The following is a 23,538-nucleotide window of genomic DNA, read 5'->3' on the forward strand; positions in this document are numbered from 1 at the left end:
TAGACCCCCCTGGCTGCAAAATAAATGTGCTGCTGCTAGGATGAGTCTAGATTTCTAGGCTAAATCATACCTACTTTTTTGACAGAAAAGGTCCATACTGTGAAATAGGATAGAATCTGATGAAACAACAAAGATCAGATGTAGCAGCATTAGAGGTGTTATATAAAGTAAGTGCTATGTTTTGCTCTAAAATTGTAATAATTAATTTAATAAGAACTTGCCTTCTGTCATAGGATTAAAATTAAGAGCTTTTTTAGGTGTGCTGTCTGAGGTGCTGGGGGGGTGGGGGGTCACAGTGGGAGGTTTGGGGCCACAGCAGGGGTCTCAAATGTCAAGTCATGGAGGATCACTAGTTATACAACCATTTTATTTTACTATATTATTTGGGCTGATATAGGTTAAAAAAAAAAGTGTTGCAGCCTTAACTGCTGCAGTGATGAACAAAAACCCTATTTCACTTAAAACTGTGTTTTTGAATGAGCTTCAGCTGGTTTATGTTTAGTGATTATGTGTGGGCCTGTATGTGAGAGAGAGAGAGAGAGAGAGAGAGAGAGAGAGACTTGCCAGCTAACCCCTAATGGTTCGTGTCCACTGTGGCGTTTTTTTCACGGCAGGGATCGCCATGCTTCCCAGCATTGCACGCTAGCGGGCTTGCCACTATCAGTTATCAGTTTCTCTCCACTGACCACTGACAAGCAAAGAAAACAGTCTACATCCTCCTACAACCGCGATGGCTGCAGCTGATTGGACGAACGCTTCACGTGGGGCTGTCTGCTCCAGGATTTCGAAACAGACCATAATCGTGGCTCGTTTGGAAAACATTCTCTTATTTTATGAAAATAGTTCACCAAAGTGCGTTTCATTTTAAAAAAAATTGATGAGACATATAGGCTATGCAGTTGCTGAATCTGTTTTCATTTCAGTCAGACAACAGTCAGTTTAAAAGATTTTCGCAATGCCCCCCCTTCTCGAATGTCCCTGTGTCGCTACCAGAATGAATTGCATCGCTGCTCACATAGACAATGAATGGGTAGGGGGGCAATGATGCTTGACAGTGGACACGTACCATAACCCTTGTGTAGGTGTAGGTGACAAAAGTTGGTGCTAAATGGTGTGTCAGTGCAGAGAGGTTCAGTAAATTGTAAAAGTGGAATACTGCGTGTGTGTGTGTGTGTGTGTGTGTGTGTGTGTGTGTGTGTGTGTGTGTGTGTGTGTGTGTGTGTGTGTAAGAGAATGAGTGACAGCATTGTCACATTCTTCCACCTAGCTGATGCAGAGCTGTCACCTCCACCTATATCAAAACTTTAAAGAATACATACAGACTTTGGCAAAATGTTGAATATCTTTACATCTGCATAGACTTGCATGTGCACACACACTGTCGAAACACAGGAACCTGTGAGTGGGATGCTCAACCCCCTGCTGTGCTCCCTCACACACACCTATCACCCTTTTCCCTTCGTTTTAATTCCTTCTCCTCGTCTGCCACACCTTTCACCCGGCACTCATTGCCTCTCCACACCTCCCACTACCTCCTCTTCCCTCTGCCTTTCATCTTTTCCCTGTCAGGTGAGCCTTTTGAAGGTGTGTGTGTGGGGCAAGGAGGGGTGAAGAATAGGCTCAACCTGACACAATCCATCCCAGAATCATTAACAGTGAGGCAACGCCACTGCTCCCCTTAATGAGACACTTCTGTATATTTTGTCAACAGAGTACAAAGAGTGCTTTAAAGTGAGCGGCAGATAGTGTATGGGGTCATGTATCGCTGCAGGTTGTTTCTTTAACTCTCTGCAGAAGACTTCTATGGTTGTTTAAAGACCTTCAGATGTAGTTTGGAACGGGTCAAACGGAGTGCAAGCTTGACAGACTTTGCCTGGGTTATCAGTTTGATAGAGTAGGTACTCAACTCCTTAGGTCTAAGAAAGAACAAGGCAAAAGCCTTTAATGACAACCTTCCAGATTTATTCCCACCATCCGCCTTTTCAGAAATAATGACAAGCGAGACCGAGGGAGAGAAAGAGGTGGAGGTCTGGAGGAAAGAGGCGAGAAAATACAATAACGCAACAAACAATCTGAAAGAGTGATAGTGTTCCTGTCCTTTTAAAAAACAAGCATCCATTTCCAAAGTGCATCACTGAATAAATCAGTCTCAGGTTAATAAAGTTGTCATCCGTTTGATTTTCCTGAGGAAGAAGTACGGCGAGAAAAGAAGAAAACAACTGCAGAAATATGACCCCGTCAGCATTATCTCTTTATTTTATTGTTTCCGAAGAGGTCACCGTGAACACAGTTCCTTCCGCTGCAGCTCTTTCCTCCAACATTTCCTATAGAATCAGAGTTTATTCTTTATTTTTCTGACTGTAAGTCAAAACCCATGAAGCTTTGGCACTTGTGTACATGAAGGAACTCACAAGAAGACTGTACGGATAGAGAGCTAAAACAGCGTTTTACACAGAAACACACATTTTACATCCCACCAAGCACCATATACCAATACCAGATGCAAGTCACTGCTGTTTAGAGTTTTCACATCTGTGTTCCTCCAGTCCATTGCCATTTAATTGTTATTCTCTTTTCCTCTTTATTTTTAATTTTTTTGTCTCAATCACCAATTAAAGTCACTCAGCCGTCCTGATTGGACGTGAGACTGCTAAACAGAGTTAATGTGATACGCAGCGCAGACAAAGTGATGGCCACCAGTGACAGCGTTACTATTCATGGAGCTGATTTCAACTGTCCCTCACAACAATGAAAAAGGAGAGAGAAGAGTAGGAGAGCAAGCATGCCCAAAACACCGCAGAGAGTTCAGCAGTCTAGTGCCAACTCAAAGACTTTACCACAAACAGCATTGGTGTACACAATTATTAGCCACGTTTGATAAATGACCTGTTATTTCAATTACTCTCTCTAAAATAAATGACATATTACATATTATGACTTACACTGCTTTAGTATGGTTTTACTGCTCGTCAGTGGCTGATTTACTACAGTCTATGCATGTGACACATTTACAACTAGAAATACTGTGTCGTGTATGTGTGTTTTAGTGTATAGGTGTGTGTGTGTGTGTGTGTGTGTGTGTGCAGACAGGCTCAGAAGGATGAGGAAAATCTACTGTAGGCTTCAGAAACTATGATGAAGTGTAAACCACACATGGAAAAAAAGTAGATTGAGATAGCATTTTCTTCTCTTGATTTCAGCTCATAAAGAGAAGACTCACGCCGGCTTGTTTCACCCCTTTTTTTCCTAAAGTGACACAAACACGCCAGGCAATGCTCTTATCTCCATTGATCTGCAGTGTACACGAAATGGTTAATCCTCAGCACAGAGGTATAAGACACAGCATGAAGGTTGCAGCTTTGTGTATCAGCCCTCTTTCTTGCAGAGCTGGGGTCTCATTTATAAAACTGTGTGTAGGATCCTTACTATAAGTGTACGTACGGCCAAAAGCCCAAAATGGCAAAAAAAAGTCAGATTTATAAAACCATGTGTACGCACACCTGTAAGCAATATTCCCTTTATAAGTCACAGATTGCCGACAAGTGTGCGTACGTGGATCAGCCTCTTATCCCGTCCTGTACACGCCCATTTTGAACCATAAATCGTCAATGCAAAGCACCTCGTCAATGCTGATCAGTATATGAATGACACTGGCAGTTGTTCTTTCGTTACACCGAATCTTGACGAATCATGACGATTGGCGGAGAAAAAGCAAAAGAACTCTCAGACGCTCGGGAATTGCTGCCAATTGAATTATCATTTCGGCCTGTTATCGCACAGTGTCGCAAAACCGGATCTATAGACTACCTTTATTAATAAAATCTTCTTAGCTGTCTGACATTTCCCTCTGGAAATAGCCGGTTTCCCCCAGAGTGGCGAGGACCTGTATTTGGACCGGGATATGGCACGGTTCCAGTGCGTTGCCCTCTCTACTGGACCCAATTCAGTTCATAGATCCAAGAGCTCAGCTTTAGGGAAGTTAAATTGGCATATTAGCCAGTCATCGTCATGGTCACTGAAGTCTCTTTCTCTCCTGATTCTTCCTTTAGTGTAGTCCTCCTGCAGTTCCAGCAGTGCCATCATGCAGCATTACGCACGGGGGTAATAGGCAGACACACTTTTCTTCCTGCAAGTTTTGTCACAAACAGTATTAAAGTTCAGACCGATAACGAGGACATTAAGTGTAACAATTGCGCGAAAGCTTAACGCCTGTATTTCCAGACTTTGACATTTGATGATATATGCACAGTTTTAAAGACATATTTAGTTATTTACACTGTGTTCTGCAGTTATCTAATGGTTGGGCATTATTGCTATCCTGTATTCCATGCAGTCGGGCCATCTCCTCCTCCTGCGCGCAGTAGCGGACAATGTGACGGCGAGACAGCGCCGATTAAATATTAAGAACACATTTTTATTTAAGATTTGAGTTGAAGGTGTTTATGGAACAGTTATCACTCAGTACAAGCGCAAATAACACTGCTGGATTTCATCTTCATGGTATATGATGATGATATGGAGTGAAAGAATGTGCGTGAGGCATCAATACTAGAAAATATTACGAGTAATTTTATTACCATTTACTCTCTGCAGTCTGATTTCAGTTAACCACCTCACCATGTGCGTCGCCAATTCCTATTTTATCTCCAAAATGTGCGTACGTATGGTTCAGAATTTGCGTGGAGGACCGCACATTCTCCCGTCAAGTTTGTTTTTATAAATCACAACCTTTGCGTGGGAAGTGGCGTACGCACATTCTCAGCCCCGTTTTTGTGTATCCTGTGCTTGTTATCTTGATTCTTTGCATGCTGTGGCTGGAAAATAATGTGTGTGCATGTGTTCAAAGATGTGTTTAGATGTATGTCTACCATATTTGTGTGAGAAATGAGCCTTTCTATTTCTATGGGTGTATGCTGGACTCCCAGAGAAGATGGAAGCAAGGCTAATGCCCAGAGGAGAGAGCCTCATCATTTTCAGAGGGGTGGCTACAAGTGGACTTGGAAGTTTGGGTGGTTGGGTGAAGTGTCTCCCATTGGGTACAGGAGCCCCTCTGTTGGAATTTTAGCCCGGCAGCCCCAAGGCAAGATGGCTGTGTCAGGAACCTGCTGGGACATCCACTCAGCCTTGGCCGCAAACAAACATCCCAGATTTTTTCTAAATTTGAATTTGTTTTTTAGTTTATGTATTGTAATTTCTTTTCTTTTTTTAAAAAAAAGGGACAGAGCACAGATGTAAACATACTGGAATTAGCAAGAATGCTAATTTACATCCATAGTCCCTAGGCAGGTAACAAGAACAGAACACGTCAAGTTAAAAGTGATCACTGTTCTGGTTTGCCTTAAGCCATGGTCTGAGCAGAGTCTTAAAAGTGTAATTATATAAAGTATAAAGTATAATAAAGTAGTGCACTCCCTTGTTGCACGTGCTAGACTATTCAAATATTTACTACTTTCTGACAGAAATTCTGCTGCGCCTATAGTAACCCACAGTCCCCTCTGGTGGCCCTGATGCCAATGCCAATGTCAGTCCTCTTTTTAATTAATTACATTTAAATTTTGTAAATTAAATTGTAGTGTTGACACGTTTTTCAAATGACTTTTGAAGGTCAATGTAGATCCCAAGATAATTGAACTCATTTACTATGTCAACTTCCTCCCCTGTTTTTTTGATATTCGATAAACGATATGAGATGGGTCATTGCAGATGTAAGAATTAAGAAGGGCTTCTTGAATGTATATAGCATAATCTGCATTATTTGAAAATGCATTTCTTTTACATGCATCAGATAAATATAAATAATAAAATTGGAGAAAATAGAGCCTTGTGGGACACCTACGGGACAGTAAAGGTCAGGGGATTTGGTCCAGTCGACACAATCACATTGCTTTCTATGGGATGGATATGATTTCATCCACAAGATGGTTTCTTCAGAAAAATTAAAGTGTGTTAATTTAGATGAAAGAACCTGGTGGTTGAAGGTATCAAATGCCTTCTTCAAGTCCAGAAAGACAGCACCAAATTGCATGGGATGTAGATCAAATGTTAAGTCAGTAGCATTGCTACCCACTTCTCAGCGACCTTAGGTATAACCAAGAGAATGCTGATTCGCCGGAGTTAACCATGTCTGTTTTTCCCCCAGATTTAGAATGAGTGTAGGAGTGAATTGTGTGACCCCGACTCACGGAGCTGCACTTGTCTTTTGAGGACTGTAGATATAGTGATAATTACAGAATGGATGGAATGATATAAATGTATGCACATCAAAATAATAAAAATCTACTTTCAATTATGCAGGTCAAGTCTGATTTCCATACTAGAAAAACTAAATTGTTATTGAAAAGTTCATACTGGAGGTCATTTGGAGTAAAGGTAAAATGTTGGCAGATAGCTACTAAATCCACCATTCAGTAAATACACTGCTGTGCTTATCCTTTCAGCTCATGTCTGTGCCTGTGGCCTGTATCTGAGGGCCACTCTGCTGCCTTGTCTCCCCACACAAAAGAGCACCTTGCCAGGCACATAATCCTCTCAGACCCCCTATAGTGCCTGGAGCTCTGGATCTCCCCCTGGAGGCCGCAGCTAACCACTAACCATTTTTAGCATGTGTGAAGTTGTCACTAAATAAAGAGTGGAGAGATTTTAATTGTATAGTTGTCCAGGGGTCTAGAGAAGGGGCTTATTTTTGAATAGCATGTTAATATATTATGCAGACATTTTCAGTGATGTTCAGGGATTTTTCTGGGGAGATGAGGCAGAGCGCAGAAGGTTAAAAAGGGAAGTAGTGGTGGGGGTGTTAACATCCTTCCAAGAAGCTCCACAAAGCTACAGTATCTGTGCTGCTTTTTAAATACCCAAATCAGTTACACCAGAGAGTGCAGTTTTTCTCGTTTTCCGGTTTGTTCTGTGCCGGTGAGAACAGAAACAAGCCTCCGGAGAGGCATTGAACAGCTAACACACACACACACACACACACACACACACACACACACACACACACACACACACACACCTCTAACGCCTGGTTCAGACAGCAGGATAATTAGGCCGATTTTAGCCCCGATTCACCCCTCCCGACAATCTTAAGGATGCTCCGATTATGGTAAAATAATCTGATCAGATATTCCTGCCGTGTGTGGTGTGTTAAGACTGCTCTCGTCTGCTCGGAAAGACGCCGGGACCGCTCTGATCTCAAATCGGGGATATCCAACATCCACAACTGAAGTCCACCAGAGTACATGGAAACGAATATATGAACGTGTATTTCAACGGTAATTAATCTGTGTAGTATGTAACGACATTTCTATGAGAAAAAACAACAACTCACCTCCATATCATGATGTAGCTGAGTATAGTCCGTGCTCGCGTTGTCTCCACTTCTTTGACCATCGCCTTTTCTTTTGAGAACGTTTTTTTTTCGGTTAAAAACAAACTACAAACTATCGCCACTGCATCCGCCATTATTGTTTACTCTGAAGTCACGTTTGATCTCGAGGGATCTTGCGAGATTTCCCGTCTGACCTGGGAATGCTCGGCAGTCAAATCGGTTCGTGTGTGATGTGTTGATTTTGCCGTGTGCTGCGCACCACACACTGTACGACCAAAACTGTTAGACCCGGGATGTTTTATCGCCGTGTGTGGGGTCTCTCAGGATTGGAAAATGGGCCGAAAATTTTTAAATCGTCCCGTGTGAACCAGGCTTCAGGTTTCATCATGTCTTCCAATAGTAACACTACATTTCTGATAACAGCAATGGGCTAATCAATAAACCTTAACACCATACAGTATAACCCTCATCATAACGTCCTCTTTATGTTAATATTCCAGTTACTAATAATTAATAAATTAATTGTAGGTGAGACAGCTGTACATTTTCTTTTATGGCCCATGATCTGAAGAACATAGGAATTTAAATTTAGGTCTCTTTCACATCTGTAGTTTAGGTCACTTGGTGCAAACTAAAGAATTTGTTCTGTTGTTGCCTTTCAATTTTGAACTGATCATGTTCATACAGAGCTATTATTAATCAAGAGATGGAAATATGTAAACATATGGACTGGCAGTTTTAGTAGTTGCCATCATCAGCACTAAGTGGAACACTACATTTAATCATGTGTGTTTACATGGACAAGAATGTTCCACTTATGATCATATTCGGGGTTTGATATTCAAATGGCACACAGGGAAATCAGGTTATTCATATGTCGGGGTACAGGCTCGCTGACAGCTGTCTGCTCTGAGCACACCCTTACCACAAACAAACATGTTTTTGCATTGTGTAATGTTATTTTGTGTAATGTTATTTTGTGTTATTTTAGCCTCTTTTTTTTTTTTAAGTAAAAACCACGGATTAGAGTGCCAGGGATTACATATTCTTGGATTTAGCATTTCTGCTGCCACAATTCTTTAAAAGAAAAAAGTATTTAGCACAAAATAGGTTTCACTCTCTCCTTTTCAACTGATGTCATAGATACATTACATTTATGAAAAACACAATTTTATTGATGGTAAACATTTAAAAAACATTTAACAAACATCCATCCATCCATCTTCGTCCGCTTATCCGGTGTTGGGTCGCGGGGGGAGCAGCTCCAGCAGGGGACCCCAAACTTCCCTTTCCTGAGCAACATTAATTTTTTATTTAACAAACCGTAACCAAAAAAGAATTCTTTAGAGGTCGGGGAAAGACTCCCTTAAAAATCCACCCTTTTTCACAAGTTGTTGAGATAGGACACCTTATAAACAAATAATTTCGGCAAATGTATTTCTTTCTTTGTGTAAAAATCATTATGTCAGTTTGTCCTGGCCTGTACTGCTGCAGACAGTAAGCTGCTGAGATGCCACACTCGCCGCTATTAATGAAAGTTTGGGAAACACTGCTCTATATATTTTATTTTCATCCAGTTGGGTTTAATAACACTGCTTTCATGGACAGAATAGATCGGTAAAATCAGAAACTATAGACGTGTCTCCTTCATCACTGTCTCACTACTCCGAAAACAGCAATCTGTAGCCTATCAGGGTTTTACAAAACGCTTCAGCCTAATATTTTTATGACCTGATCAACCTGATATGATAAATGTATGCTAGGAAAACACATACTCATACACATCAAGTGATAAGAACACTTGTTACTGGGTTAAATCACCGTGGTAACTTATGCTGAACACCTAACCTGGTCGGGAGCAGGTTAAGTTGGAGATCAGAGATCAACCGGTGTTAAAGCTGATTTCAGGCCCGTAAATGCTTTGGATAGATCAGCCTAGTCTCATGGCAGTTCGTGAAATGGTCACGTTATTGAATCTATTAATTTGTGTATTGAACACGTTAATGTTATTATTGTCGTGTGGTGAGCACGAATTTTAAAGTAATGTATTTCGATGGGAAGCATATTTCTTGATCACAGAACGATGACGGTAGTAAGGTTTTCACCTTATCGATACTACTCACTACCGTCATGATGATCCACGCAGGGAGGTTGGTCGGGGGGGGTGGATGGGTCAAACAACACAGGACTTCCACCCAGGAGGCCGGGGATCGAGTCCCGCGTGTTGCAGTTCCTTTACGAGTTATTCTCTTCCTAACCACAACCGTCCCGTTGGTGTCGTCAGCGTCTCCTGCGTGTGACGGTTCCTTTCCCGGTTGTTATTTTTCTAACAACAACCGTTTTTATTTCAAAAAACAGTTTAAAACTTTAATTTTTGTATGTATATGTGCAAGCATATGTATGTGTATGTATGTATATGTGTATGCATATGAGAATATATATATGTATGTATGTATGTGTGTATGAATGCATATTTTCATGCATGTTGTTTATGTTTAACTTCTGATGGGTAGAGGTTTTGTAAATAGGGTAGGCGTAATAAGCTATCGCTTCAGCCTACACCTTTTCGGTTACCACCCTTGTTTGTAATGAACTTGCTGTACTTAAATTATGTTTTATGTTTAGTAACCGAATAAACCTTCATTCATTCATTCATTCATTCATTCATTCATTCATTCCCGTTGTTGTCGCCGGCGTGTGGCGTTTAATTTCCCCGTTGTTGCGTCCCCCAGAGCAGCCCAGTGTCATGGCAGTTTGTGAAATGGTCACGTTCGAAAATAGTTACCTGTACACGAATCAATAAATAAATTTGCCAGTTGATGATGATAGATTTTATATTATTTTTATAATTTGGTTTCATGCTACAATCGCATATGTACAATCACACAAATTGTTATGGTTTTTATTTTATTGGTTTATTTTTTTGTTATTTAGTTCTGTATGCAGATATTGTTGTATTTGTTTTCTTTTCTGTATATGTCATGAAATGTTTTAATATCATCCGATTCAATGTTGTTTTGGACCCCAGGAAGACAACCCAGGGTTTTCTGTATCACGACGGTGGATCACTTGTTACCAGGTTAAATCGCCGTGGTAACTTATGCTGAACACCTAACCTGGTTGGGAGCATGTTAAGTTGGAGATCAGAGATCAACCGGTGTAAAAGCACCGCCTACTGACCAATCAATACTCGATTGATAACGGCGTCACCGTTCTTAAAGATCAGGTGGAGGCAGATGGAGAGAGAGGGAGGGAGAGAGAGTTCATAAAAGTTCAAACATTTAGAGACTGACAACCCCGTTAAAAAGTCCCTGATGGGTATTTTTATGAAAGATAGAGATTTTCAGCACAGGGAATTATGTATCTTTGATAGCTTCTTGAGCCGTGTGTTGCCATATGCGTACATCGGTTTGAATTATGTTTTTATATTTTTTATTTGCTCTCACGATCGCTTACCACTGCCAGGGTTGAAACTGAAATAATAGGCTAAAGTAACGGCAGTTTATGGAAAACATAAGTGTAATTATACTATATCCTTCCTGTTTTAGGAAGCAGCGACTGTATTGTGTTTTGCCTGTAAAACTGTGTCGGTGTTCTTCATATTTATGTAGAATTATAGATTGCTCTTCTTATGTAAAATATGCGGCTCTGGTAGATGTTTGTGATTGGTCGTAATGTGCAAAACTCCGCCTCTTATGTGAACACGTGCATCGCTGGATTGGGAAAACCTGGGTTGACTGAACTAGTTAATAACCACCATCGTGAAACAGCTGATGTAGGACCGCAGTTGTTAGGTTAGGTGAAGTTAGGTGTAAAGAGCTCCCTGAGTCACACTTTACATCTGAGGATGGTAGAATGAGGAGAAAAGGAAGAGAAGGTCTGTGTATGTGACACAAAGATTTCAATACTTTAAAATAGAGCCTTATGGTTTTAATTAGTTATGGTTTCATTAGTTGCATTGATGAATCGATAGGGGTTGGGTAAGCCACATTTTGTATCGTTGCGGTTGGCTGAAGTTAGCCATGTTTTGGTTTCATCCAACGATAACAACAAATTCTATGGCAATAAAGTTGGAGCATAATTTAATAGCTCTGTTAGTGTTTTACTGTTGGGGGGGGGGGGGGGACACAATAAAGCAAAGACAGCAAAGGTTCTTTAAGACCATGTCATTTTACAATGCCCAGTCAGCGAAGCTGAAGAGCTACTTGATACTTGAATTGGCATACAGAGACTTGAAAAGCATGTTATCTTCTAACATAACAGCATGGTATGGCAACTTGAGTTCAAAAGAGCAAAACATCTCTTCAAATTGTTAACAATACAGGGGAGGTGAATAGCAATTCACAGAAACAGATACAGTACCTCACACCCACTACACTCAGAGCTTGAACTGCTCCCATCTGGCCGTTGATTTCGGGTCCCAAGGTCATACAGGCATTGAACAAAGAATGACTGCATCAGGGAACACTTGTCATTTTATAAGATTTGCTCTCTTGTATTTATATAACATATATGCTGCTACCTGCCCATTTGCACTATTGCATTCTGTATATTCTATATGTTTTTAATGTTATGTGCACCTTTCCAGTACTTGGTAGAAGCCAAAGACAAATTTCCACTGAGGTGGACAATAAAGTAAATCTAATCTATTTCATTACAATCATGTTATGAAGAACTTGTCAGGTATCATCTCAATTGACAATATGACAATTCCAGGAGGTTAAAGTAGGAGTTCATGAAACATACTTAGACAGATGATAACTCTCTGGGCACTGCCAAGGCACGGTACCCACCCTCTCCCCCCCAACCGCTCAGGGCGCTGGTCCAACACTGGCAGCTTACTCTGACATCTCTCCATTTGTGCATGAATAGGTTCTGAGCATATATATATATATATATATATATATATATATATATATATATATATATATATAAATAATAGGGCTGTCAAAATTAACGCGTTAATTTTTGCGTTAATTTTTAATATTTAACTTCGTTAAAAAAAATTAACGAAATTAACGCAACTGTGTTTGTTTACTTCATGTGGCGGCTGAGAAACGTAATACGTCTCCATAAGAGCGAGGCGCGCTACTCTGTATTTGTAGCATTCTCCGTCACGCGGTGTTCAACAGCAATGTACCGCAGGTTAATAGGTGGGAGGGACTTACCTGATTAAAGTACCGTCCAGTCAAAAGTTGAAACATGGACCAGTAAGATCCCAAAAGAGAAAAAAGATGATGTGTTAGAATCCAGAAATGAATGAGCACGGGCTATAAACGGGACAGAGTACTAGTTCCGACATGTTGTCTCGTCAGGAGAGATGCGCCACCAGTAAGCTGCTGTTTCGCTACACTGAGCTGCGGTTTAAGTTTGTTTGTCTGTTGCTCTACTGCTGTGCTGCCGATATGTACGTGCGCGATTTGTTTGCTTGATAACTGTTACGTTGGTCACGCTGATAAAACCTTATTTGCAGTCTGATGTTTAACGCTGTCGACTTCGATAGTATCCGTGACTATATTCCAGTAAATGTTTGAAATTGGTGCGTCACTACTGTCACACAAGCTACTTCCTGGTTGCGGTGCTGGAAGGGAAATGTAGTCAATCGCTTTACATTGGTAATGGATTGCTGTGCACAGCGTCGCTATCTAAAACTACACTCAATGTTTTCACTTTAGGCCAACATACACCTTTGTGGTTTTGGGTTACTGGTTTAATGTGTAACATTGATATTGATACTGATGTGCATTTCTGTGTTTAGATATATGTGCTTTGCTTAGTCATTCAGATTAAACACTATGTATATTATAATATTTATGATATTAAGTACTGACTAGATTGTAATTTATATTCTATATATATATATATTTGTATATTATTCAGAATATGGTATATTAGGTATGTGGCTAATATTGGGGGTGGTGACAAAAATCTGCTCCCAAGTCGGACAGTTTCTAGCCGTTTCAGCAGCCTTCAGCAGGACTAAATAAGCCAAATTGTTGCTGCTGTTGTTCTGAAAGATATTAAACATTCTGAACTTAGCAGAACATTTCCTTGTTTGTTTTTTCTTCATATTTGCAAAGTTAAGTGATTTAGCATTTAAATATCCATTACTACAAGCTTCAGTCTCATTTTTAAAAAAGCGATTAATCGCGATTAATTACAGCAAATTGTGCGATTAATTAGTTAATTTTTTTTAATCGATTGACAGCCCTAATATATATATATATATATATATATATATATATATATATATATATGTGTGTGTGTGTGTGTTGTGTGTGTATTTCAGGCCTGTGTGTAGTGATTTCTAACAAACAGAGTGTAAATTGTAATTTTAATAAAAAGTATAAAATTAAAGTGCTCATATTATGCTCATTTTCAGGTTCATAATTGTATTTAGAGGTTATATCAGAATAGGTTTACATGGTTTAATTTTCAAAAAACACCATATTTTTGTTGTACTGCACATTGCTGCAGCTCCTCTTTTCACCCTGTGTGTTGAGCTCTCCGTTTTAGCTACAGAGTGAGACATCGCACTTCTGTTCCATCTTTGTTGGGAGTCGCACATGCTCAGTAGCTAGGTAATGACTACTAGCCAGTCAGAAACAGAGTATGAGGGCGTGTCCTGACAGTACCTAGGTAAGGACTACTAGCCAGTCAGAAGCAGAGTATGAGGGCATGCCCTGACAGTACCTAGGTAAGGACTACTAGCCAGTCAGAAGAAGAGTATGAGGGCGTGCCCTGACAGTACCTAGGTAAGGACTACTAGCCAGTCAGAAGCAGAGTATGAGGGCATGCCCTGACAGTACCTAGGTAAGGACTACTAGCCAGTCAGAAGCAGAGTATGAGGGGGGCCATGCTAACAGCTAGGCAAGCATTGTTCCAAAGTGACCCATGTTTGTCTCTGAAGTAAAGGCTGGACTACAATAGAGCTGTTTGGAGCAGTTTGTGAACAGTGTTTTCTGTTGGAGATGGTAAGTCCCTTTGGGGGGACTTTGGGCTTTTTCACTTTGTAAACCTATAACATGCACAAAAAAGATATATAACCCAAAGGAAAGGGCAAAAGCCAAAAAGCATAATATGAGCACTTCAAATTAAAGCAAATGTTGAAATGTTGTGTGTGTGTGTGTGTGTGTGTGTGTGTGTGTGTGTGTGTGTGTGTGTGTGTGTGTGTGTGTGTGTGTGTCTCTGTGGACATGTTATTGAACTGATAAAGTCAAGTAGTAGTAGTTTTTGGATTCATGTCTGTTCACTGCAGGTGAGTGTTAAGACTCTTTCTTAGAGTAACATTGCTGAGGATGGCCTACCTGTAACAGCTGTGGTCTTCTGTGGCTAGGATGTAGACGAAATGTGAGGAGCTTCTGTTAGACTGTCAGCATCTCTCAGTCTATCCAACTGTCTGAATGAAGAAAGAGACACAAAGACAGACTCTTCAATAGATTCACTTCAACCTTTGTAGTAAAGTCAGCACTTATCATCCTTGATGTAAAACCCACACAGGTCCACGCATCAACACTTGGAGCTGCACCATATAAACAGCAGAGATACTGGAGGAACTGGGGATTCAGTGCCTTGCTCATGGGCAGCCTGACAGCAGCAGATTTCCCATGAGCCTTAGCTTGGATAAATGCTCTAACCTTTGTAGAGGCTGCTGTCAATATTCAACGGTGATTACTTTTCATCAATATAAGGTTAGATCTTAAGGAAACGTATGGCAGGAAGGTGTAGAGGACACACACATTTAATAGCAGAGACAAGAAACAAGGTGACTTTACCCTCCACCTCCATCAATTCATCCAGCAACTCTCACTCTCTCTGTAGGGGACATCTACCAAGACTAAAGCTTGTTTCAAGTCCATGTCACCTTTTCTTTATTGTTCCGACTTTCATTGTCCAGGTAGGTGCTTTCTTAGGATTACATGCTATTCATGACACAAAGTATGTGATACAAAGGTCAATACATACATACATGCACACAGACACAGAAGCCAGGGATCAGCAACTGATGCAGTGCTAAATAGCACTGGGCAGTAAAACGGAATTATTTGATGGATTCTGTCTTTACTTTTGGTGTAAAATGTCTACGTTTCATTTAAAAAAGCAACATCATTGGGATGCCCTGGTAGCTCACATGGTAGAGCGTGCGCCCCATGTACCAAGGCTCTGTCCTTGCCGCAGTTGCCTAGGGTTCGATTCCAACCTGTGGCCCTTTGCTGCATGTCTTCCCCCACTCTCTCCCATTTCCTGTCTACAACTGCCCTATCAATTAAAGTCCAAAATGCCCCATAACATTGAAAAAAATCTTAAATAAATATCTCTCTCTCTCTCCTTTATTTATTGTATGCTTTGCTTCCTAGTAGGCCTATATATGGACATGGACTCTGAAGAAATTGGAATCTAACATCTAGAAAATATTAAGATAATTAAGTGATCCATTTAATGCACACTTTAAACATGACTGTATAAAAACCTATAATAATTGTTCAATCCTCCCAAATGATAGTCCCAGTTCACTGGAGAGAACACACATTGTGTGCTAAGAATGCCAAATACAGTGCACATGGAAGAGGAACAAACATGGTCCTTTATTAAAGACTATTAAAAGAAATAAATCATCTAAAATAGTAAAAAGTGTATTTGTCCCTGACCAGTCTGCTATTGTTGGGATCATAAACACGTGTATAGCACTTTATATATTATCCTTCATCACTGATTTCATTTAAAACACATTTTCAACTGTATCAGCCTTTTCTAATTATCTCAACAACTGCTGTAATATATTCATCAAACTTCTAACAACAATATGAATAGCAGTTTTCATACAGCAATATAACAGTAACAATGAATAATTATAAAGAAATAATGGTCACAACGTTATATAACAGTACTTTACTGAACAGCAATATACACCTGTTGTCTTTTAATGCAGGCTAATAATAATAATAATAATAATAATAATAATAATAATAATGTAAAAGCACTGCTGAGTGATCATAAAAGGCTCCTGGATTAATACATCCTGGCTGGTAGCCTGGTCAGGAGCAGGCTAGCTGCACAGAATAAATCTCTATGGTAACTGAGGTTCCTCTGCTTTTGTGAAACCAAGTCAAGGCTAAATTCATCCAGGATAACTGGAATATCCCGGTTTAATCCCTTATCCTGGTTTTGTGCAACAGGCCCCCAGTCTTTGCCACTTCCACAATAGTAAACGCAAATATGAAAGACAAGGAAAAACTTCACTCTGATGGAAGACCGACAGAAAGTGCAAGCTAGGATTTTTGGTTACACTTTTGGTTACATTTGGTGAATTATTTCGTCCCCTTCCCTGTTTGTTAGCACGTTTAGAGTGGTACCAATGCATGCCTGATGTTTTCCCGTTTAATTTAATATCATAGTCCTCATCCTAGCAACAATCTCTAACAACCTCTCATATACAACCAAGTGAAATCGCGGGTATATAATGATATTTGAATTCTAAAAAAGGAAAAGAAGTGGTTGGGTTTAGGAAAAGAAGAACGGGGAAAGCAAACATGACTTGCGGGAAAAGAGCCCCGGTCTCTGGGGGACGCGAGACACAACGGATGGTTGGGTTAAGGAAAACAACAACGGGGAAAGCAAACGTCACACGCGGGAAACTATCTCCAGTCTCTAGGGTGAAAGTCCAGTGTTTTTCCCTCAGACACACATTCTTCCTCCTCCGGTTGCTATTGGGCAAGTGTGCAGAATCAAACGTTTAGCTCCACCCATGTTGAGCCACTCCTCGATCTGCGTACTGCAGTCAGGGCTTACTTCCGACGGCAGTCGGTTGGACGGCCGTTGTGGACTTTTCCAGAATGCACAGATTGTCAGACCATCCCTGACCAGGACGGTACAAAACTCATTTTTTTAATGAATTATTAATATTAGATCAGTCAGAGCTCCCAGGTTTAGTTTTGATTGACTTTTATATGAGACACTAGCTACGTTTCCATCCACACGCTTTTATCCGAATTAAGTGATGTCGAATGAAAAATGCCTTATGAAACAGTAAAATCCGATTGAATTTCATGAATATCGATTCAAAGAAAATACATTCGGTCTCATCGGATTTTCTCTTGATCGATATACGGCTTATGCGATAAACGCTGACGGAAACGTTATTTGCCGAATAAATAATTAATTGCGATTAAGTTTTAGTTCATTTTATGGTTGCAACCCGCAATAAAACGAAGAAGAAGTTTCAGTTCATTTCCGCCCAGTATTTCCGCTCAGTTTGCAAAACAAAAACAGATGTAAGTGGACAAACGAGGAGACGAGATAGTGTTTTAATTCACCAGAAAAATATAAAACGGCTATTTTAGATAGCAAAAATCTAAGAAATGCCATCATTTATCAGGAGCTCGCGAAGGAAATGACCAACAATTACGACAGGGACATAAACGCTTAACGTGAAAAAGCTTAACGTGGTTTAATGTATCTAAACAACGATCAATCACCAGATTTATCATGATCATATCTTGTCTTGAACACTTAAGCCTGTCAAAAAAACTAAATCCAACGATTATAAAAGTTATCTCACGTTAATGTTTTCTTCATCATTGGCCCTATGGCGAGGAAAAAGCTTAACATGGTTTAATGTACCTAAACAATGATTACCAAATTTCTCTAATATTGCTCCTCATAACCAATGAAAACTGTCAAAAACTCGAACCCAAAGTCCAATTATGATGGACATTATCTGACATTAAGCGTTTCTGCTTCATTAGAGCCTATGGAAAAAGCTTAACGTGGTTGAATGTACCTAAACAATGATCAATCATCACCAAATTTCTCTCTCATATTACCCCTCATAACCACGGAAAACTGTCAAAAAAAAAAAAAAAAAATCCTATTATGGACGTTATCTGACATAAAGCGTTTCTGCTTCACAGCAGGGCAGCGGAGCGGCTGGGGGTTGACTCTCCACGGTTCTCATTGGCTTTATAAGTCCTAATGTGAAAAAGCTTAACGTGGTTTAATGTAGCTAACAACGATCAGTCATCACCCAAAAAATCCTCTTATATTGCTCATCATAACCACTTAAAACGGTCAAATCTAACCCAATGTCCAAATATTATGGACATTATCTGACACTATGATGAAGAAAACATTAACGTGAGATAACTTCTATAATCGTTGGATTTCGATTTAGTTTTTTTGACAGGCTTAAGTGTTCATGTCAAGATATGACCATGATTCATCCGGTGATGATTGATTGTTGTTTAGATAGCCTACATTAAACCACGTTAAGCTTTTTCACATTAAGCGTTTTAGAATGTCCCTTACGACAAGCCGTGGGACGTCCTGCAGAGTAAATGGAAGGCGCTCAAACAGCGATACACGGCTCAAAAAAGAGAGTTGTCTCGCAGCGGTGCCGGAGGGAAAATAAAAGGCAAGTTCCATCTTTTTGATGAACTGGATCAGATCCTCGGCCAAAGGTCCATCAGAGCTTCTCCTCGCCTTCTAATATTAACAACAACTACTACTTTTGTCTAGCAAAACTTTGTTCGCAAAAGTTTGCTTGAATGTTGTGCGATTCAGTGCAAAAATGAATACACCATAAAATGTCTCAAATCAATATGATATACCAATTTAATCGCAAAACAGCACGTGACCTCATTACGCACATGCTTTTATTCACTTTAAAGCTGCTGGATGAAAACACTTTCACCAGCTTTATTCACATGAGTTTTTTTACCGAACTTCAGATAATTCGATTGAGAAGTGGATGGAAACTTAGCTACTGAAACAGCAATCTCAACAGAGGGATAGGAAAGACCGTTCTTTGTGCTGCAAACTTCACTGGTTGCCAATCAAATGGATGGGATACTGCAGATACTTGTTGACGGAGTGTGTTTGTGGTGTATCTTGCCTGAAGCATTTAGCGGAGTGCTGGGGATGCTGTGTTATTGTACTGTAGCTCCGGGCAGCAGAACTGTAGACAAATGTATAATTAAAAAGCAACTATCATGAAAGGTGTTTCCTCTTCTCCCCTTAAAGAGGATTTGTTCTTTGTGGTCTCCTTCGCTGCCTTCCCCCTCCCTCTATTATCGCACAGGTGGTCTTCAGCTCCTCACAGAAACTCATCACTCATCTACTGTAAATGTAAAACCAGAAAGTAATACATTCTGAATATCCTACTACTAGAATTGGAGCAGCGTGTTCGTTTGTGTGAACATGCATATCATGAGAACTGTTCAAACCGATCAACTTCACACTTTGCAGGTTTATTGCTGGAGACCCTAGGAAGAGTCTAAAAAAATTTTTTTTAAGATTATCTTTTGGGCATTTTAGGCCTTTATTGACAGGACAGCTGAAGAAATGAAAGGGGAGAGAGAGGGGGGAATGACATGCAGCAAAGGGCCGCAGGTCGGAGTCAAACCCTGGCCCGCTGCATCGAGGAGTAAACCTCTATATATGGGCACCTGCTCTACCAACTGAGCTATCCGGGCGCCCAAACATTTTATTTTGTTATGTTAAATAAATACTTAACAGTTTTACTTTTATTTTCTCGAAGCTTTTATTCTTACATCAAATCTTTGACTGCGTCCACAATACCGGAAACATAACAGAATAAGTGGACAGGGAAGGAGAATAATAGAGAAGAGTTTTACATTAAGGTTTGCATCATGCCAAAGCGCAAATCAGCACTGTTGGCAAGTTGTACCAAACGGAGGAGATTGTCAGTCATCTATTCCCCTCTTGATCACAAAATGGCTGTAATTAAACTGTGCCTCAAAAAACCTGGTGCCAACCCAGCTGACCTAAACCACTACAGGCCCATCACCAACCTATGCCCTTTGTCTCTACAGCCTCAAGAGGGTGACTGCTTCAGTCCCACCATATTTATTTTAAAGAGTTGATTTTCAAAACAACATCTAAAAGAAAACTGAAGAATTTGAAAGAAAGCTAGCATAAAGAAAGGTAAGCTAAGTGTAAGTGACGCTAGCGAAGCTAGCTCGCTAACGTTATCAATCTGCCTCTGTACCAAAACTTCAGAAATCTCTTCATCTCTCACCCAAAGTGATTTAGTGAATATTAGCTATACATATTAGCTAGTTGTGTATTTACCGTATGTTCCAGTTGTTTGTTCTGGTCTTGGTCTCAAAGTCTTGGTCTTGTCTCGGTCTCGATACACTGGTCTTGGTAATGACTTGGTCTCTGTTTAAGTGGTCTTGACTACAACACTGCTAAACACAGTACACTGATTCTTGAAACTTTGGCGAAAACATGTCCCACTAAGAAAAGTGCCAATTCTGTTGGAAATTAATAACATTTTCATGAATAAAAAGAATTGAGGTTATAATCAGGGGGTCCTTTGCACATATGTAAAGTTCTTCTATAGATTTATTTTTAATTTGTATTAATTTAATTATTTGCTGGCCCACTGCCTACAAAATAAGTTGTCGTCGGATAGGAGATAATCATTTCAACTTGATTAAAAAAAACAAAGTAATAATTGAATTGAATATCTTTACCACATGAAATAGTACAGTGTCATGTTTTAAAAACTAGTGAGTTAACAATATTTACTATTATTTTGTGGTTGCTCAAAATGTGTCCCACATATTTGTCACCACCATCAGATACTTATAAAAAGCAATAAAATCAGGCAACTACAAGGTCAACTACATTCCTGAGGACCCCATTTTCAAACCTTCAGCTCTACTGCATGCTTCAAGATCACTCACACTCCCTTAAGTTTGCCATTTTCTCTTAAACTTGTTCATATTTTTGGACACTGTTACTGTCGCAACCATAACATGTCAACACCGTCTCTTTTGTATAAAAAAAATATTAGATTATGACATAAATGTATACTTTTTAAGAAGAGGTATGAAGTAGCTAGCAATAGAGGGGAAACAAGATGGCTAATGTGAACAACTCATGCATATCACGTGAAAGAGTCGGTTTGTGTCACCACCGTCAGACGTCACCACCGTCAGACGTCACCACCGTCAGGTATTCGTGGATATCCTCACAGCTGTGGTTCGGCCTTGAGGCCGCGGCCGAACCACAGCCATGAGCCCGTATTTATTGTGATCAACAATTATATTCTAGCCTCCATTAAGGACTATTTGGAAGTTTTGTCACCACCGTCAGACTGTACGTCACAGAAAACCTGACGGTGGTGACAAAAACCTATTCTTTCACATGATATGCATGCTTAGGATTGTTATTTTTTTTGACCCAATAGTTAAATTAAGTTGTTAGGCAAGAAGCCATCTTGTGTGGTATACATTTTGGAATTGTTTGTTTTAGTGTCACCACCGTCAGAGGCAGTTTTATTTGTTTTAAATTAATATGCTTACAATACGTTTCTTCAGTGCTGTTGAGTTATTACAGTATTTCTGAATTGCTAAAACACTAAAATCCATTTGCAAAACCAAAGTTGCAAGTGTACCAACCATTTTATTGATTGAATCACACAGTTTGCAGAACCTTAAACACTTCTCATGTGGTTAGACACAACTAGCAAATCGGAATCACTCTTTGTGCAAAACTGTAAACACATTGTCATTCACAAAGCACATGTAGCATTGTGGTGCACACAACTCAAAATGGCACAACACAGCCCCCAAAAGTGAAACACAAGCAACACACTGTTGTCATCGGTAACACACAAGCACTCAAAATTGAACACACCTGTTTCAAATCAGTAATGTGTTGCACCTAATCAGTAATCAGGATATAAAGCCATGTCAAATCCAAACAGCATGTGTGATTTTCACAATGGAGGGCAGGAGTGGAAGTGGAAGTGGAAGTGGAAGTGGAAGTGGAAGTGGAAGTGGAAGTGGACGTGGACGTGGACGTGGACGTGGACGTGGAAGTGAACGAGACAGAGACAGAGGAGGACGAGACGGAGGAGGAGGAGGAAGAACATCAAGAGCCATCATTTCCAATGAAATTAGAGCAACAATCATAGACCATGTTCTGGTTCATGAATGAGTATGAGGGAAGCAGGACTACGTGTTCAACCAAACATAAGCAGGTTCTCTGTGGCCTCCATTGTCAGGACATTCAGAGAAGAGAACAGGTAAGTGGACTATCATTTGTGGTCCCTCAAACTTACAGTACAGTATGTACAGTTGTGGAACGTCTCAGTAAATTACTGTAACATCTCTAGAAATTGGCCCTTTTCTTGCAGTGATATACTTGTATATTATTTTATGTAGTTTTAATATTAAATTTAAATGCATTAGGCCCGTCTGCACATTTCTAACAAGGTTTTATGCTGGCAGAATTGAAAGACTGCAAAAGGCCCGTGCGAAGGGGAAGACGTATGTTCTCACAACAGCAGGAGACCATTATTGTCAATATGGTTCTTCAACAAATATATTTCATTCGTCGTGAAATACAACCGCGAGTTGAGGAAGACAACGTGAATTTTGAAGGAATCAACAGTGTGAGTCTCTCCACAATTGACCGTGTCCTGAAACACAACCTGATAAGTCTCAAACAAGCCTACAGAATACCATTTGAGAGAAATGAGAGGGTAAAAGAGCTACGATAACAATATGTACAAGTAAGTAATCATGTCCAGAGATTATACAGCACTATTGAGTTACTGTGTTGAATGTAATGCAGCACATGTATACAGAGTCATGAAGCCTGGAATGCTATGTCATTAACGTTACTTCAAAAATTTATTTTTGTTCATTTCTATAGAGAAAGTTTCAACTGGATTCCATGGAGAGGCCTCATGAGTGCATCTTCTTGGATGAAGCTGGCTTCGATCTCACCAAGAGGAGAAGGAGAGGCCGCAACATTAGTCAACGTGCCATTGTAGAGTTGCCAGGGCAGCGTGGTGGCAACGTGACCATATGTGCTGCCATCAGCAGCTAAGGGGTTATTCACCGCCATGTGACTGTAGGGCCTTACAACACTGCCCATCTTCTAACGTTTCTGTATGCTCTACAGGAAGCACTACTGAGACGTGAACAGAGAGGTGATGAGCAGGCCGAGCATCCCATGTATGTGATAATCTGGGACAATGTGAACTTTCACCGTGGTCCTAGAATTCGTGAGTGGTTTGAAAATAACCCACGTTTTATAAACTTGTGCCTCCCACCATACTCTCCCTTCCTTAATCCCATTTGAAGAATTTTTTTTTTTTTTTTTCTCTGCATGGAGGTGGAAGGTCTATGACAGAAATTCTTATGCACAGGAAAATCTCATTCAGGCAATGGCTGCAG

At 40.1% G+C, this 23,538-nt stretch overlaps 1 protein-coding gene across 2 annotated transcripts in view; it reads right to left on the reverse strand.

The window, feature by feature from the left end:
• LOC120550790 (RNA binding protein fox-1 homolog 3-like) overlaps window positions 1–23,538 on the reverse strand; it is a 1,027,376-nt gene that overhangs the window by 865,436 nt on the left and 138,402 nt on the right. For both annotated transcript variants that reach the window (XM_039787629.1, XM_039787628.1), the window contains exon 2: window positions 14,632–14,723. The gene's annotated coding sequence lies outside the window, so the exon portion shown is untranslated. The remainder of the gene's footprint in view (window positions 1–14,631; window positions 14,724–23,538) is intronic.

Source organism: Perca fluviatilis, chromosome 21 (genome assembly GCF_010015445.1).
Source record: "Perca fluviatilis chromosome 21, GENO_Pfluv_1.0, whole genome shotgun sequence".
NCBI lineage: Eukaryota > Metazoa > Chordata > Actinopteri > Perciformes > Percidae > Perca > Perca fluviatilis.